At 50.9% G+C, this 19,015-nt stretch overlaps 2 pseudogenes; both read left to right on the forward strand.

The window, feature by feature from the left end:
• Window positions 1-15,787: 15,787 nt before the first annotated feature.
• On the forward strand, window positions 15,788-15,907 carry LOC123630897 (annotated as a pseudogene).
• Window positions 15,908-18,512: 2,605 nt separating this feature from the next.
• On the forward strand, window positions 18,513-18,631 carry LOC123630985 (annotated as a pseudogene).
• The last annotated feature ends 384 nt before the right edge of the window (window positions 18,632-19,015 follow it).

Genomic DNA, 19,015 nt, shown 5'->3' on the forward strand with positions numbered 1-19,015 from the left:
TATGAGCCTGTTGCACATGGTGCACAGAGCATGCGATATGCTCTGGTCACTTATGATACGCCGAGTGCACAGTATGTGCGTGTTGCATGCAGAGTGCGGTGTGCACTATACACGTGTCACAGTCGGTGCACGGAGTGCGCATTAAGCATGTTTTGTGCATCGTGTGTGGTGCACTGGGTATGTGAATGTTGTACACAATGCGCAGTGCGTGGCAAGCATGTTTCGTTCACAGTGCATGCTACACACATTATGCATGTTTGGTGCATGGTTCATGGATCACGCAGTACATGCGTGTCGTGCTCAGTGGGCGAATCACTTTTATGTGCATGTTGCACACAGCACCCAGAATGCATGTTATGTGCGTGTCATGAATGGTGTGTGGATAGTGTAATATGCACATTTGGCATGCCGTGTATGGAACGCATGATATGCATGTTTGTTGCACGGTGCACAGATCACGTGGTATGCACCTGTGGCGCACTGTGTGCTGAACACACGGCATGCGGGCCTCCAACGCAGTGCATGGATCGTGCGTTATGTGCGTGTTGCCCATGGTGTGCGGTGCGTGGTATGCACATGTCATGCTCACCGTGTGCCTCACGTGGTATGTGGTTGGGTTAGGGTTAGGGTTAGGTTAGGGTTAGGGTTAGGGTTAGGGTAGGGTTAGGGTTGGGGTTAGGGTTAGGGGCGGGTAGGGCACGGTTAGGGTTAGGGTTAGGGTAGGGTTAGGGTTAGGGTAGGATAAGGGTAGGGTTGGGTTGGAGTTAGGGTTAGGGTTAGTGCTATGGTTAGGGCTAGGTTTAGGTTTTGGGGTAGGGTAGACTTTGGGTCAGGGTAGTGTAGGCTTAGGTTTAGGGTTAAGGTTAAGATTAATGTTAGAGTTTGGGGTTAGGGTTGGGGTTTTGTGTTAGGCCTTGTGTTCTGGGTCGGGGAACACATACCCTTACTCTGACCCCAACCCAGTACACAACCCCTAACACTGGTATGTGTTAGGTTTAGGGTAAGAGTAAGTGTCATGGTCAGAGGTAGGCCTAGCCCTTGGGGCTGGTGTTAACGTGTGCAGAGTGTGTGGTATGCACATGTAGCGTGAGGTGCGCTGAGCTTGCGGCATGTTCTTGTCATGTACAGTGCAAGGACGATGTGGTATGGTCCGGTTGCTTATGTTACACAGTGCGTACTTTATGCTCATGTCGTGTGTGGTGCACCGAGCACGCAGTATTTGCCTGTCACACTCGGTTCACGTTATGTACTATGCACATTTTCCATGCGGAGCATGGAATGCACGATATTCACGTTTGGTGCATGGTGCGCGCCATGCATTTCATGCATGTTTGCCGCCTGGAGCAAGCATTGCATTTTATACACCTGTCATGGGTGATGGCAGAACGTATATTATGAGCCTCTCACACGAGTTGCACGCATGGCATGGTATGCGCCTGTTGCACACGGTGCACGGAGCACGCGGTATGCTCTGGTTGTGCACGAAATGTGGAGTGTGCATTAAGTGCATGTTGCACTCAGAGAGCGGTGTGCGGTGCGCATGTCACGCTCAGTGTATGGATAGTGCATTATGTATGTGTCATGCAAGATTCGCTGTGCAGTCAGTACGCGCGTGTCACACACGATGTGTGGTGTGTGGCAAGCGCGTTTTGTGTGTTTGGTGCATGGCGTGAGGATTGTGTTGTATGCGCATATCACACTTGACGCGCAGAGTTCCTGTTATGTGAGTGTCCCATGCAGTGCGCAGAATGTGCATTATGTGCTTGTCGACATGGTATACTTTGCTCGGAGTGCGGATCAAGTGTATGTGCATTTTGCAGGTGGTGCATAGTATGCGTGTTATGCACGTGTGGCACATGGTGCATGGATCATGTGCTATGCGCATGTCCCACGTAGTGTGTGGAGTGTGTGTTATGCACGTGTTGCCCGTGGTGTGCAGTGCACGATGTGCGCATTGGGCTTGGTGCACAGATCAGGTGTTATGCGCATGTTGCACATGTAGTGCGGAAGGCGAGTTATGCATGTGTGGCTCATGGTGCATTATCACATGGTATGCACGTGTCATGTGTGGTGCGTGGAACATGCTATATTTGTATGTTACCTGCGGTTTGCCGAGTGTGCAAGATTCACGTGTTGGGAGCAGCCCGCAGAGCATGCAATATACACGTGTTTTGTGTGGTGCGCGGAGTGTGCGGTATGTGCATGTTGCACGCAGTCGGTGACGCCTGGTATGAGCATGTCGCACATGGCATGGGTTGTGCATGGTATGCGTGTGTGGTGTGTGGTGCGTGAAGCATGCAGTCTGCACATGTGGTGCACAGTGGTGTGCGCATGTTACACTTGGTAGGCAGATCACGTGGTATGTGCATGATGCATGTGGTGCCTGGAAAGTGCGTTATGCACATGTGGCATATGCTGCATTATTGCGTGATATGCGTGTGTCCCACACAGTGCACGGAGGTATGTTATGCATATATCGCCATGGTATGTGGTGCTCGGTGCACAGATCACGTGTGTGCACATGTTGCACGTGGTGCACAGAATGCGTATTATGCAGGTGTGGCACACAGTGCATGGATCATGTGATATGCGCGTGTCCCATGCAGTGCACCAAGTGTTTGTTATGCGCATGTTGCCTGTGGTGTGGTATGCGGTATGCATGTGTCGCGTTTGGAGTGCGGATTGGGTGGTATGCACATGAGGCACACGTAGCATGGAGGGCGAGTTATGCGCATGTGACGCATGGTGCATTATCGCGTGTTATGCGCATGTCATGTTTGGTGCACAGAGCATGCTATATTCGCGTGTTACCTGTGGTTTGCCAAGGATGCTATATTCACGTGTTGGGTGCAGCCCACCGAGCATGCGATATGCACATGTTTTGTGCGGTGTGCGGATTTTGCGTTATGTGCATGTTGCATGCAGTCAGTGGCACCTGGTATGAGCATGTTGCGCACGGCACGCATGGTGTGCGGTATGTGCGTGTGATGCATGGTGAGTGGTGCGCGCGGTATGTGCATGTTGCGCTTGGTAGGCAGATCATGTGGTATGTGCATGATGCACGTGGTGCCTGGAAAGTGCATTATGTGCGTGTGGCACATGGTGCGTTATCATGTGTTATGTGCATGTCCCACACAGGTCACGGAGGGTGCATTATGCACACATTGCCACGGTGTGTGGTGCTCGGTGCAAGGATCACGTGTATGCACATGTTGCATGTGGTGCACAAAATGTGTGTTATGCACGTGTGGCTCATGGTGCACAGATCATGTGCTATACATGTGTCCCAGGCCTTGCATGGAGTGTGTGTTATGCGCAGGTCATCTGCAGTGTGCAGTGTGTGGTATGCACATGTCGTGTTCCGAGCGTGGATTAGGTGGTATGCGCATGTTGCATGCATAGATAGTAAGGCGAGTTATGTGTGTGTGTCGCACAGTACATTATCATGTGGTATGCGTGTGTCGCACGTGGTGCATGGAGCGTGCTATATTCATATGTTACCTGTGGTTCACCGAGTGTGCTATATTCACATGTTGGGTCCGGCCCACTGAGCATGCGATATGCATGTGTTTTGTGCAGTGTGTGGCGTGTGCGGTATGCACGTGTTGCACTCAGTGGGTGGTGCCTGGTATGAGCATGTCGCACATGGCACGTGTTGTGTGCTGTATGCGCGTGTGGCATACAGTGAGTGAAGTGCACAGTATGCACGTGAGGTGCGCGGTGCACAGTACACACAGGATGTGCATGTTGAGCTTGGTAGGCCCATCACAATTTATGCGCATGATGCACATGGTGCCCAGAAAGCACATTTTGCGCTTGTAACATGGTGCATTATCACGTGCTATGCATGTGTCACACGCAGTGTGTGGAGTGTGCGTTATGTGTGTGTTGCATGCGTTTCATGGCCCCTGGTATGCACATGTATCATGCGGCAGGCGGTGGTGCCAGGTCTCTGTGTGTGGCATGTGGTGCATGGAGCGTGCAGTATGTGCATGTGGTATGTGGTGCACGGTGCGTGTGGTATGTGTGTGTGACATGTGGTGCACAGAGTGCACAATATGCACGTGTGGCATGCAGTGCACGTGGTTATGTGCGTGTTGCACACGGTGCAGGGTGTGTGATACCTGTGGTATGCGTGTTTCATGTCTTGTGCACAGTGCACGTGATATTCGCCTGTCACGCCCGGTCCACAGAGCACACCTTATGTGCTGGTTGCACACGGTATGTGGAGCTGGTGATATGTGCGTGTTGTGGGCAGTGCGGTGTGTGAGTGTCATGCTTGGTGTGCAGAGCACGTGTTATGAGCGTGTTGTGCATTATGCATGGTGCACACGGTATGCACGTGTCAAACAAGGTGCGTAGTGTGTGGCAAGTGCATGTCATTCACGTTGCATGGTGTGTGCATTATGCGTGTGTCACGTGGGGTGCTCAGAGCATGCAGTATCTCTGTGTCGCACGTGGTGCATGGAGTGCACTATATTCACGTGTTGCATGCAGTGTGTGGTGTGTGGTGTGCAGGTATCATGCTCAGTGCGCAGATCACATGGTATGTGTGTGTTGCACGTGGTGCGCAAAACGCGCATTATGCGTATGTGGCTTATGGTGCACGGATCGCTTTTTATGCGTGTGTTACACGCAGTGGGCTGAGCACACATTATGCATGTGTCACACATCTTGTGTTGCACACATATCTGCGTGTAGTGTGGGATTCACTGGGCATGCAATATGTGTGTATTGCACACAGTGCATAGAGTGAGCTATATTTTTGTGTTGTGTTTGATGAGAGGTGTGAGCTATGTATTTCTCACACTTGGTGCACGGATCATGTGATATGTGTGTTGCATGTGGTGCACAAAACACGGGTTATGCACATGTTGCACACGGTATGGTTAGGGTTAGGTTTAGGGTCAAGGTCGGGGTTGAGGTCAGGGTCAGGTTCAGACTCGGTGTTGGGTTTGGCATTAGGGTTAGGTATAGGGTTAGGGTTAGGGGTTGGGGTTTGGGGTTAGGGTTTGGGTTAGGGTTAAGTCTTGGGGTTGCAGTTGGAGTTGGGGTTGGGTTAGGGTTAGGGGTTGGGTTTGTGGTTGGGGTTTTTGTTAGGGTTAGGGGTTAGGTTTTGGGTTAGGGTTTGGGCTTAGTGTCAGGGTCATAGTCAGTGTCAGGCTTGGGGTTGTTTGGGGTTAGGGTTAGGTATACGGTTAGGGTTAGGTTTAGGGTTTGGGGTTGAGGTTAGGGTAAGGGTTAAGGGTTAGGGTTAGTGTTAGGATTTGGTGTTAGGGTTTGGTGTTGGGTTTGACGTTGGGGTTTGGGTTAGGTTTAGGGGTTAGGGTTAGGGTTTGTGGTTAGGGTTAGGGTTAGAAGTTGGGGGTTTGGGTTGGTGTTAGGGTTAGGTTAGGGTTAGGGGTTGGGTTTGGGGTAGGGGTTATGGTTATGGGTTAGGGTTAGGGGTTAGGGTTAGGGATAAGTTTAGGGTTAGGGTAGGGTAGTGTAGGGGTAGGGTTAGGGTTAGGTTTAGGGTTAGGGTTAGGGTAGGATTAGGGTAGGATTAGCGTTAGGGGTTAGGGTTGGGGTTGTGGTTAAGCTTAGAGTTAGGCTTAGCGATAGCGTTAGGGCTAGGGTAGGGTAGTGTAGGGATAAGGGTAGGGTTTGGTTTAGGTTTTGGGTTAGTGTAGGATTAGTGTTAGTGTTAGAGTTAGGGTTAGGCTTAGGGATAGTGTTAGGGTTAGGGTAGGGTAGTGTAGGGGTAGGGGTAGTGTTTGCTTTAGGGTTAGGGTTAGTGTAAGATTAGGGTAGGGTTAGGGTTAGGAGTTAGGGTTGGAGTTGTGGTTGGGGTTGGTTTTAGTGTTAGGGTTGTGTAAAGGCAGGGTTGGGTTGGAGTTAGGATTAGGGTTAGGGTTGGGCTAGGGCTAGGCTTAGGGTTAGGGATAGTGTAGGGTTAGGGTAGGTTAGGGTAGTGTTAGGGTTAGGGTTATGGTTAAGATTTAGGGTTAGTGTTAGAGTTTGGGGTTAGGGTTGCAGTTTTGGCTTAGATAATTGGGTCGGGGTTGGTGTTAGGGTGTGTGGAACAGGCCGCAATGTGAGTGAATCACACATTTCTAGGGTGTGCGGTATGCACGTGTGGTGTGTGGTGCATGGATTGCGCTATTTGTACCTGTAATGTGTGGTATGCATATGTTTCACACCGTGCATGGTGCTCGTGGTATGCGTGTGTTTTGCTTGGTGTGCGCTGTCCTGGTATGAACATGTCATGTCTGCAGCACAGATAGTGTGGTATGTACATGTCATGCATGTTGCATAGTGTGCACAGTATGTGCATGTCACATGCAGTGTGCTGATCGCATGGTATGCTTGTGTTTCACACTCAGTGTTTGGTGATCGGTTTGCATGTGTGGCACTCAGGTGTTGAGTATGCGATATGTGCACTTTTTGTATGGTGTACGGTGCACCGTCATGCACAGGTCACACATGTTGCATGGAGCATGTGGTATGCACATGTCACGCTGGGGGCATGGAGCACACGGTATGTGTGTTTTTCACACAGTGCATGGAGTGCATGGTATGCATGTGCAGAACACAGTGTGCGGTGCTTACGGCATGTGCATGTTGTGCATGGTAGGCGGGGTGCACGGTACATTCGCGTGTCGCACCCGGTACACAGAGAGCATAGTATGCACCTGTCACACACAGTGCGCGGAGCTGCGTGTGGTGTGCATTGCATGCGGTATGCTCATGTTTCGCATGCTGAGCTGTGCATGTGGTATACCTGTGTCCTGTGTGGTACATGGAGCATGCGTTAAGTGCGAGTCATGTGAGGTGTGTAGTGTGCCTTATGTGTGTGTCACCCACAGTATGCGGATTGAGCAATATATGCGTTTTGTGCTTGGTACATGTATCGCAGGTTGCACGCGGTATGCAGAGGACGTGGAATGCATGTGTTGTGCACGGTGCACAGATCACCCCTTATTGACATGTTTCAGGTGGTGCGCGGAGCATGTATTATGCACATGTTGTGCGGAGTGTGCATTATGCACATGTTGCGTGAGGTGTGTGGTGTGTGGTATGCATCTGTGGCCCAAGGTGGGCAGATGAAACAGTATGCGCATGTTGTGCGCTGTGCACCCAGTGCACATTATGTGCGTGTTGTGCTTGGTGAGCAGTGCATGCAGTATATGTGTGTCGCGCATGGAGCATGCTTTATGCATGTGTTGTGCAAGGTGTGTGGTGCACGGTATGCGTGTATCACTCAAGGTGCGTGGATTGGGTGGTATGCGCATGTTGTGCATGGTGTGTGGAGTGTGCATCATGAGCGGGTTGCGCATGGTGTGTTGAGAGCATGGTATGTGCATGCAGCGCAGGGTTCGCTGAGCGTGCAATATGCACGTGTTGACGCAGTGCGCAGCGCCAAGTATGTACAAGTAGCGCGCAGTTCACCGAGTGCAGGATATGTGCGTGAAGCTCATGGGTCACCGAGCGCAGTATGCGCATGTTGCATGTGGTGTGAGGAGCACGTGTTATGCATGTCTTGTGCACGGTGCGTGGACAGCATATTATGCGCATGTCACATACAGTGTGCTGTGCGTGCAGTATGCGTGAGTAGCACGCAATTTGCCAAGTGAATGATATACGCGGGTTGCGTGTGGTGCACGGAGTGGGCGGAATGCACGTGTTGCATGTGGAGTGTGGAGCGCATGTTATACACGTGTTGCATGTGGTGTGTGGAGCGAGTGTTATGCTCGTGTTGCGTGTGGTGCATGGTGCGTGTGGTACGCACGTGTAGCATGTGGTGCTCAGAGCGCACTCTAGGCACCTGTAGGTCGTGTGGCACATAGCGCATGATAGGTGCATGTTTCGCGTGCTGTGCAGTGCACATGGTATGTGTGTGTAATGCTTGGTTCATGGAGCTCATGGTATGCACTTACAGGGCACAGGGTGCAGAGCACGGGGTATGTGTGAGCAGCACGCAGTGCATGGAGTGCATGTTATGTGCGTGTTATTTGTGCTGTGTGTCATGTGGTATGCACGTGTAGCATGTGGTTCATCGAGCGCATGGTATTTGTGTGTTGTGCACGGTGCACGGAGCATGTGATATGCATGTGTTGCACGTTGTGTGTGGCATGTGTTGTATGTGCATGTGGTGCATGGAGCATGGATTGAGCAGTATGCTACTTTCGCACATGGTGCATGGAATGCATGTGATAAGCATGTTGTGTGTGGTGTGCTGTGTGCAGTACATAAGTGTTGTGCATGGTATGTAAATTGTGTGATATGCACATGTTGGGTAAGGTGTACATAGCGCGTGTTATGTGCAAGTTGCACGAGGAGTGTAGTGCACGGTATGCACACGTAACTCCTGGTTCATTGAGCTAGTGATATGTGCATGTTGCACATCGTGCGTGGAGTCCATGATAATGCGCGTGTGGTGCACGGTGTGTGGAGCACGTGTTATGCGCATTTTGCACTTGGTGTGTAGTCACCTGGAATGCACATGTGGTATGCAATGCGTGGAGTGCGCAGTATGTGCCTGTCTCGCGAGGTGTGCTACATGTGGTATGCATGTGTTGTGCCTTGAGCACTTTATGCATTTGTAGCATGTGGTATGTGGTGCATGCAGTATGCACGAGTAGCACACGATTTGCCAAGCACAGGGTATGCATGCGGTGCGCGTGGTTTGTGGAGCACGTGTTATGCCCGTGTTGCACCTGGTGTGCAGCGTGTGGTATGTGCAATTCAGGCGCGGTACATGGAGTGCAGGTTATACACGTGTTGTGTGTGGTGCATGGTGAGCAAGGTTTGTGTGTATAGTGTGTGGTTTGCCGAGCACACAGTATGCGTGTGTTGCACGTGGTGCACAGACTGCACATTAAGCGCCTGTTGTGTGTGGGGAGCGGTGAGTGCGGTATATGCATGTTGTGCACGGTGCACAGGGTGCACGTTATGCGTGTGTTTCGCAAGGTGTGCAGTGCACTGTATGCGTGTGTCACCCAAGGTGCTCGGATTGAGTGGTATGTGCATGTTGTGCACGGTGAGCAGTGCACCCGGAATGTGAGTGTTGCACTCGGTACATGGAGTACATGGTATTTCCATGTTGCACGAGGTGTGCAGTGCATCATATGCGTGTGTCACATGTGGTGAGTGGTGTGCAGTATACAAGTGTTGGATGCAGAGCGTAGAGCACGCATTATGCGAGTTGCGCACGATGTGCGGTGCGCGGTATGTGGGTGTTGTGCACGGTGAGCAGAGCATGCATTATGCGCTTGTCGCTCATGTTGTTCAGTGCGTGGTATGCGTGTGTTGCGCATCTTGCGCAGAGCATCTGGTTTGTGTGTGTCACACGGTACACAGAGTGTGCGGTATACATGTGTCGCATGTGGTGCTTGCTGCACGTGGTATGCACATCTTGTGACTGGCATGCATGGTATGCGCATGTCTCACGTGGTGTGGGGAACATGTGGTTTACACATGTCGGCATGGTACATGGATCATGTGATAAGTATGTCTGTCGTGCAGTGCATGGGGTGCATGGTATGTGTGTGCTTCAGGCAGAGTGTGCATTATTCGAGTCGCGCATGATGTGCCATGAGCAGTATGCGGGTGTTGTGCATGGTGAGCGGAGCACACATTATGCACTTGTCGCTCATGTTGTTCAGCGCGTGGTATGCGCGTGTTGCGCATCTTCATGGAGGATCCGGTTTGTGCATGTCACATGGTGCACAGAGTGTGTGGTATGCATGTGTGGCATGTGGTGCTTGCTGCACGTGGTATGCGCATCTTGCGCATTGTGACTGGTGTGCATGGTATGCACATGTCTCACGTGGTGTGCGGAGCATGTGGTTTACATGTGTTGGCATGGTACATGGATCATGTGATAAGTATGTGTTTCATGCAGTGCACGGAGTGCATGGTATGTGTGTGCTTCACGCAGTGCATGGAACGTGACATACATGTGATTCACACGGTGCATGGAGTGCACAGTCTGCATGTGCAGCACACCAGGTGCGGTATGCATGTGTTGCATGTGGTGCATGGAGCACGTGTTATGTGTGTCTTGCCCGTAGTGTGCGGATGCCCAGAATGCACGTGTGGTGTGCAGTGGGCAGAGCATGCTGTATGCGAATGTCATGCGAGGTGTGCAGCATGCGGTATGCACGTGTTGTGCATGGTGAGCACTGCACACAGTATGTGTGTGTTGTGCGCTGTACACAGAGTGCACCTAATGGGTGTAGCATGACGTGTGCCGTGTGCAGTATGTGTGTTTTGCGCCTTCAGCGCGTTATGCGCATGTAACATGCAGTGTCCGGTGCGTGCAGTATGTGCAAGTAGTGCACAGTTTGCCAAGCGCAGGATATGCACAGGTTGTTCATGGTACATGGAGCGCGTGTTATGTGCCTGTTGCATCTGGTATGTGGTGTGTGTTATGCACAAGTCAGGAGCGGTGGGTAGAGTGCATGTTATGCACGTGTTGCACGTGGTGCATGGTGAGCACAGTTTGCACTTGTAGTGTGTAGTTCACTGAGCATGAGATACGCGTGTGTTCTTTGTGGTGCACGTAGTGCGTGTTATGTGCATGTAGTGCACGGGGTGCAGAGCACGCATTATGCGCGTGTTGTGCACATTGCGCAAAGCGTGCATTATGTGCCTGTTGTGTGTGGTGAGCGGTGAGCACGATATGCACATGTTGTGTGAGATGCGCAGAGCATGCACTATGCACATGTTGCATGAGGTGTGTGGTGCACGGTATGCGTTTGTCGCCGAAGGTCTGCAGATCGTGTGGTATATGTATATTCTGCATGGTGCACAGTGAGCCTGGAATGCACGTGTTGCACATGGTGGGTGGAGCACACAGTATTTGCATGTTGCACGAGATGTGTGGTGCATGGTAGGCACATGTTGGACACAGAGCGTGGAGCACACGTTATGCGCATCGCGCATGGTGTGCAGTGCGCAGTATGCGGGAGTCGTGCATGGTGAGTGGAGTGTGCATTATGCACGTGTCGCTCACGTTGTTCAGTGCATGGTATGCATGTGTCACCCATAGTGTGCGGAGCATCCAGTTTGTGCATTTCACATGGTGTGTGGAGTGTGCGGTACGCATGTGTTGCACATGGTGTGTGCTGCACGCGGTATGCGCATCTTGCACGTTGTGACCAGTGTGCATGGTATTTGCATGTCACACACAGTGCACGGAGCATACGGTGTACACGTGTTGCACATGGTATGCGGATCATGCAATATTTATGTGTTTTGCGCAGTGTGCAGAGTGTGTGTTATACATGTGTCTCACGCAGTGCATGGAACACGGCATGCCTGTGTTTCACACGGTGCACGGAGTACGTGGTATGCATGTGCAGCACGTGGTGTGCATGGTATGCGCGTGTCTTTCACGGTATGTGCAGTGCATGGTGTGCATGAGTGGTGCATGGTGCGTGGAGGGCACTATATTTGTGTGTTGCACGTGGTTCACAGAGCACGCGATATGCACATGTTTCACATGGTGCGCAGTAAGTACATACATCAGGCAGTGCACGGACCACGCATTATGCATGTGTTGCTTGTGGTATGTGGGATGCGGTGTGTACGTGTCATGCAGTGTGGGGATTGTGGGGTATGCACATGTCACACACGGTGTGTGGAGTGCATGATATGTGCATGTCATGTGGTGTGAGGAGCGCGCAGTGTACACATATTGTGCTCTGTGCGTGGAGTGCATGATATGTGAGTGTTGGGTGTGGTGTGCAGAGTGTGTTATGTACGTGTTGCATGCAGTGTGCAGAGCACACTTAATGCACGTGTTGTGCTTGGTTTACAGTGCATGTGCTATGCATGCATACCACGCCATTCACAGAGCACGTGGTATGCACATGTAGTGCGCGGTGCCTATAGCATGCGATAGGCATCTGTTGCGCCCATTGCTTGGGGTGCACGGTAGGAGCATGTAGCGCACAGTTCACCACACGATATGTGCATGTTGCTCATTGTGCGCGGAGCGCATGTTATGTGCTTGTTGTGCCTGGTGCTCAGTGCACACGGTATGCATGTGAAGCATGTGGTTGGCAGAGCATATGGTATAAACGGATTGCGTGCAGTGCGCGGAGCACATGGTAAGTTGATGTTACATGCTGTGTGCAGAGCGCATGTTATGCATGTGTTGGGCATGGTGTGTAGTTTGCCCAGAATGCGCATTTTGCAAGTGGTGCTTGGAGCATGTGTTTTACACATGTAGCGTGTGGTTTGTCAAGGGCACATTATACACGGTTTGTGCAGGGTTCACCAAGCGTGCTAAATGAGTGTGTTATGCATGGTGCATGGAGCGCATGTTATGTGTGTGTTGTGCTAGGTGTGCAGTGCGTATGGTAATCAACAGTCATGCACGAAGCATGGAGCTCATGTTATGCGCGTGTTTCATGTGGTGCATGGTGCGCACAGTATGCATGTGTAGTGTGTGGTTCACCAAGCACGTGATATGCATATGTTCTGTGTGGTGAATGGAATGCACATGTTGTGCGTGGGGCACAGAGCACACATTATGTGCATGTTGCATGTGCTGCACAGTGTGTTTGGTACGTGCGTGTAGCACATGGTGCATGGAGTGCATGGTATGCGATTGTAGTGCTTGGTGAGTAGTTCATGTGGTATGCGCGTGTCATGCATGGTTAGTGGTGTGTGTGGTATGCGCATGTCAAGTGCGGGGCATGGAACGTGCATTATGTGCATGTAGCATGTGGTTCATCGAGCATGTGATATGCACGTGTTGTGCACAGTACATTGAGCACATCTTATGCACATGTTGTGCATGATGTGTAGTGCGCATGGTATGTGCATGTTCCATGTGGTGCACAGAGCATGCATTATGTGCATATTGTGAGTGGTATGCAGTGTGCTCGGTATGTGCATCTTGTGCACGGTGCGTGGAGTGCTCATTATGGATGTGTTGGGCTTGGTGTGCGGTGCATATGCTACACGTGTGTGCCATGGTATTTGCAGGGCACGCTGTGTGCTCTCATTGTGTGAGGTGTACAGAGCGTGCCGTATGCGCATGTTCCACATGCTGTGCAGTGTGCATGGTATGCACATGTGGTGCGCCGTTGGCTGACCACATGATATATGTGTGTTGGGCATGGTGCCTGGAGCACGTTATGCATGTGTTGCATGTGGTGTGTGGACTGCTTGCTATGCATGTGTTGTGTGTGTCATGCAGTGCGCGTGGTATCCATGTGTTGTGCGAGGCGTGCATAGTGTATGGTATGCGCGTGTCATGCACAGTGAGCAGAGCGCACGGTATGTGCATGTTTTGTGTGGTGCACAGAGCGCACGTTAGGCGCATGTTGCATGAGGTGTGTGGAGTGCAGTATGCATGTGTCACCTATGGTGTGCATATCGAGCAGTATGCACCTGTCATGCGGGGTGCAGGGAGCGTGAGTTACGCGCGTGTTGCATGTGGTGTGCAGAGCGCGAAGTATGAGCTTGTTGGACACGATGTGCAGAGCGCACTGTATGCGCATGTTGGTGGTGCGTGAAGCACACATTAAACATGTGTTGTGTGTGGTATTTGGTGCTCCGGCAATGTGTGTGTTGTGCGCGGTGTGTGGAGTGTGGATTATGCACGTGTTGCATTTGGTGTGTGGTGTGCACAGTATGCGCGTGTAGTGCACAGATCACCAAGTGCACAATAAGCACGTGTTGCACGTGGTGTGCGGAGTGTGTGTTATGCACATGTTGCACATCGTTTGCAGTACACGTGATATGCGTGTGTTGCGCATGGTGCATGGAGCATGCATTATGAGCATGTTGCACTTGGTGTGCATTGCACCCGATATGCGCATCTTGTACCTGGCTCGCAGAGTGCACGATATGCATGTGTAGTGTGCAGTGCACAGAGTGCGTGGTATGCGTGTGTTGCACGTGGTGTGCAGTGCACGTGGTATGCTCCTTTAATGCCACAGGACATGCCCCTACCAGAAGGACAGCACCACGCTCCCCGCGCTCTCCGCTGGCTCCGTTGCCCCACTGCCTCGCCCTGGCACTTCCCTAGAACACTTGTCCACGTCCGGGGCAGGGGGAGACCAATGTCGTGCCGGCTCTGGGAACACAGACACACACCCCCACCCGAACACACGGGTGCGCCACCGTCACAGACCCCAACAAGCAAAGACACAGGCACACGTGCAGAAACAGACTTCCAGATGTGGGGTCAGAGAGCCAGAGCCAGGGAGCATGCCAGAGAGGTCCCTCTGGCCCCCAGGTGAGGGCACGGTGTGGAGGAGGTTTGGGGGCGGGGCCAGGACAAGAAGGCAGGGCCATGGGGCTGGCCCCTTCACCCTGAGGTCCTGAAGACGTGCAGCCCTGTCTCTGGGGAGGCTTGTTCTGCCTCAGTTCCCATGGGGCCTGCATGTGGCAGCAGCACCTGTGGGCCCCAGAGCTGGCTCTCCTGTTCCTTGGTCGGGTGGCGGTTGGGATGGATTGGCATGGGTAGCCATGGGTTGGTCAGATGGCGTGTCAGTGGGTTTGGGTGCGTGTCCTCTGTGCATTCCTTGGTTTCTTGTTGCATGCCCTCTCTGCCCGGGTGGCCAGTGAAGCTTATGCCTTGTTACCTTATTTTTCTATTTAGGAATGCTAATAAAATGGGTGACTAACAGTTCAAAGTTACTTTAACTTCCTAGGTTTTTCTAAGAGTTGACATTATCATCCTTATATGTAATTGAAACTTCTAGATGAAAGGGAAACAATTCTATCCAAAAAATTTTTAATAAAAATATTAGAAGTGTTTCATTAAAGGATAATTTTGTCTAATTTATTTTTGAAACTCCTTAAATTCAATCTGTAAATGTTGATTAAAAATTAAGTGGATATAAAAGTTAAAGGTTATCAAAGGTCTATAAAAGTCTTCATTTACAGTCAAATTGGTTAAAATTAAATGGATTTATTTAAGAGATTTTATTGACATTAACTTTAGCATTAATACATGAATACAACGAAATTCGGTTTTCTCTTTTGAACTAGATTGTCATGTGCTACTAATAGAAATAACAAAAGATTTTTTGTTTACCTTTTCAACTGCAAAAAAAGGAAGGGAAAGAAAGAAAGACACAGATTTAGCCTCCTTCTTTATTACCTTGTACTTCAGTCTGTCTCCGAGGTCTTATACTTGTTTGAGAAACTGAGTCTCCTCTCTCAAAGAATAGGATTCTTGCCTGTAAAAAAGTTTCCATTACATATATGGCCCTCAGTCTCCCCCTGCCCCGGACGCAGACAGGTGTTCTATGGAAGTGCCAGGGCGAGGGGGTGGGTCAATGGAGCCAGCAGAGAGCGCGGGGAGTGCAGCAGGGTCCTTGCAGTGGGGGCATGAGCTGTGGCTCCTGTGGGGGGTGGGGCAGGGGGCCTCTGGTGGGAGGGGAAGGCCAAGGTGCCGGGGTCCTGTGGACATGTCCTGAGCGTGGCCGGTCTGCTCAGCTCACGGGAAGTCGGTCAGGCGTGGGGAGGGCCCTAGTGTACAGGTCTGGGGGAGGGACTGGGAGGCCGGGCCCCCAGCGTGACCCAGGCCTCTGGCGCCCCGCCAGGCAGCAGGACAGCGCCTCACGGCCTATTCACTGGGGCAGGGGGAGCTGGGTGGCGTGGAGGCCCATCGTGTGCCTGGGAGCCCGGCCCCCTGTCCCCTGCCACCCTGCCCCATGGCCCTGGGGCTGAGAAGGTGAGGCCAGGAGTCAGCTCTGGTGTGGAGCAGCGGGCAGGACTGGCAGGGAGGGATGCGGGGCAGCTTGGCCTCTTGGGGCATCCAGGGGCAGTTGCCATCCTGTGCGGCCAGAGCACCCTGAAGGCGCCAGATCTCGTCTGATCTCGGAAGCTAAGCAGGGTCGGGCCTGGTTAGGACTTGGATAGGAGACTGCCTGGGAACACCGGGTGCAGCCATAGGCTTTTTGCCTCTTCTTTTGTCCAGCCCATTGGCCTGCATGGAAGGGGGAAGGGGGCGCCCTATGTCCTATGGCCCAGCCTGGCGCCCCACCCCGTGGCCTCCTCCCGTCCGCCGCTTCAGCACCGCTGGGCTCACACTGGGCCGGACACCGCCTGGATATTTAAGTGTCAACGGAAAAAAAAAGCCAAACTGTGTATAACAATTTAAAAAGATTTACTCTGAGCCAAATTTGAGGATCATGACCCGGAGCCATGCCCAAGAGGCCTTGAGCAGGTGGACTTGCTGTGGCCATGAAGGGGTACGTTTAGTCAATTGGGGTGTGTGTGTGTGTGTGTGTGTGTTTGCGGGGATGAGGTGAGCCTTAAAATTTTATTTTAGTTCACAATTCCCCCCTTTGACCAAGATATGTCAGAGACAGCATCTGTGGCCCAACTTTCATTTTGTGTCATCCTTTGCCAGGATGGTGTGGGTACCTGCCCTGGGTCCATCCAGTCCCTCAGTGGGACCCTTGTGGCCAAGATCCTTTCTTTACATTATTCTTTCTGTTTAACCTTTCTTACCAAAAAATGTATTTCTATATTCATTGACCTTTTTACATCTTTCTCTTACTCACAGGTGGAATTTTGTTTTTCTTTTCTTTCTAAATTTATTTGGATTCAACCTTTAAATAACCTCGGAATTAGACAAAGTTATACATATTTTAATAAGAATACCTTCCATTCCTTTTATAATTTTTCTTATTAAAAACCTCTTATTCCTTGGTACACCTTATAGATAAAATCACATGCATTGAGTAGAATTCCTATATTTGGTAACCTTAAATTTTAGTGTAAATCTTAAAGTTGTGAAGTCATGAATTGTTCATCATAAGACACTCATCATGAAGCAAGACTGCAGGTTACTATAAAATTATAGCCAAACTGATAATTCAATTTTTTAGAGGCAAGAATCCTATTCTTTGAGAGAGGAGACTCAGTTTCCCAAACAAGTATAAGATCTAAGAGACAGACGGAAGTACAAGGTAATAAAGGAGGAGAAATTGGTGTCTTTCTTTCTTTTCCTTCCTTTTTTGCAGTTGAAAAGGTAAATAAAAAATATTTTGTTATTCCTATTAGTAGCACATGACAATCTAGTTCAAAAGAGAAAACTGAATTTCATTGTATGTGTGTATTAATGATAAAGTTAATTTTAATAAAATCTCTTAAATAAGTCCATTCAATTGTAACCAATTTGACTGTAATGAAGACTTTTATAGACCTTTGATAACCTTTAACTTTTATATCCACTTAATTTTTAATCAACATTTACAGATTGAATTTAAGGAGTTTCAAAAATAAATTACCAGTGTGAGCAAGAGTGAGACCCTGTCTCTACTAAAAATAGAAAGAAATTAGCTGGACAGCTAAAAATATATAAAAAAAATTAGCCGGGCATGGTGGTGCATGCCTGTAGTCCCAGCTGTTCGGGAGGCTGAGGCAGAAGGATTGCTTGAGCCCAGGAGTTTGAGGTTGCTGTGAGCTAGGCTGATGCCATGGCACTCTAGTCCAGGCAACAGAGTGAGACTGTATCTCAAAAAAAAAAAAGAACTAATGTTGTAGTATTTTACCTTATAAATGACCCAGACACTTTATGATTATTTTTAGCTGCACGTGATGACTTTAAGGTTTTAAATTATATGAAAATTTCATTTGCATTTCATTTGCACTGGGTGCGGGCCAGCCCACAGCAGTAAACCGTCCCCTTGGCTCCCAGACCCCCAGCCCACCTCAGACTTTGTCTCAGCTGCACACTGGGGCCTCGGCCTCAGGCCTTGGCCTCACGAGGGGCAGGCTCTTTGCCGGAAGTCTGTCTCTGCGTGTCTGCCTCTCTGCTTGCTGGTTCCGGTGTGCGACGGAGGTGTGTCTGTCTGTTTGGGTGGTGGTGTGTGTGGGTGTGTGCGAGGTGGTTTCACCAGCATGCCCCTCAGTCTCCCCCTTCCCCCGATAAAAACAGGTGGTCTGTAGAATTGCCTGGGCAAGGTGTGGACAACTTTGCGGTGGGGGTGGTTACCTGTGGTGGGCGGGGGAGGGTGCGCCCAGGGTCTCCTGCGGAAGGGCAGAGACAGGGCTGGGCCTGTTGGTTGGTGGGGTAAGATGGCACCGGCAAGAAGGGCAGTGAGAGACCTGGAGATGGCAAAGTGTATAGGTGGGCAGCAGGCAGCTGGGGAGCGCCAATGCTTTGGGGGCCTTGGCCCTGACCCTGGCCAACCATAGCCTACCCTGAGAATGGCCTCTCTCTTCGGATGACCTGAGTAGTCTAGCATCGGTGGGGGCCCATAGCCTGCAGCTCTGGGAGTGCAGCTGGGAAGCCAGGCCCCCAGCATTACTATAACCCAGGCCTCTGGCACCCCGCCATGCCGTGAGACTGTGCCTCCCCTGTCTGTGTGGCAAAGGGTGCTTGGCAGCGTAGGGGTGCATCGTGTGTGAGAACAGCCTGCTGCCCTTTGTCCTGGGAGCCCATGGGCCTGGGTGGTGAAGGGGAGGCCCAGGAATGGCCCATGCGCCAGCAGCTAGGGGTCAGCACGAATGGGCCTGAGGTAGGCATAGCAGCAGGGCCTCTTGCATCCATCTATGGTCATGCCACCCTGAAGATGCCAGATCTCCTCTTATCTCGGAAGCTAAGCAGGGTTGGTCCTAGTTAGTACTTGGATGGGAGACCACCTGGGAATACTGGGTGCTGTAGGATTTTGCCTCTTTTTCTGTCTCGCCCACCTGGTCTGGGAAGAGGGGACCCCTCTGCCCTTAGCGCCCTCCCCTGCTCCCACCCCTGGCCAGCCAGGACCCTGCCCCATGGCCCCTGGATATAGTGTCATATTTTAGATATGAAGGCTCAGTCCCCAAGACTGTCTCCCCTTAGACACCTGTCACAGGTCCTGGCCTCCAGAACTTCTGATCAACCAGCTCTAAATTCAGGACAAATTCTAAATTTGTCCAAGTGGATGACCACATTACCATATTAAAGGAAAAATTTGGTCATATCAATATATGCAGAAGAATAGAATCTAAAAAGTTTGATATTCATTCACGATACAATAATTTAAGAATCCAGATGAGAAGACATCTAGAAATA

The sequence above is a fragment of the Lemur catta genome, chromosome 1 (genome assembly GCF_020740605.2).
Source record: "Lemur catta isolate mLemCat1 chromosome 1, mLemCat1.pri, whole genome shotgun sequence".
NCBI lineage: Eukaryota > Metazoa > Chordata > Mammalia > Primates > Lemuridae > Lemur > Lemur catta.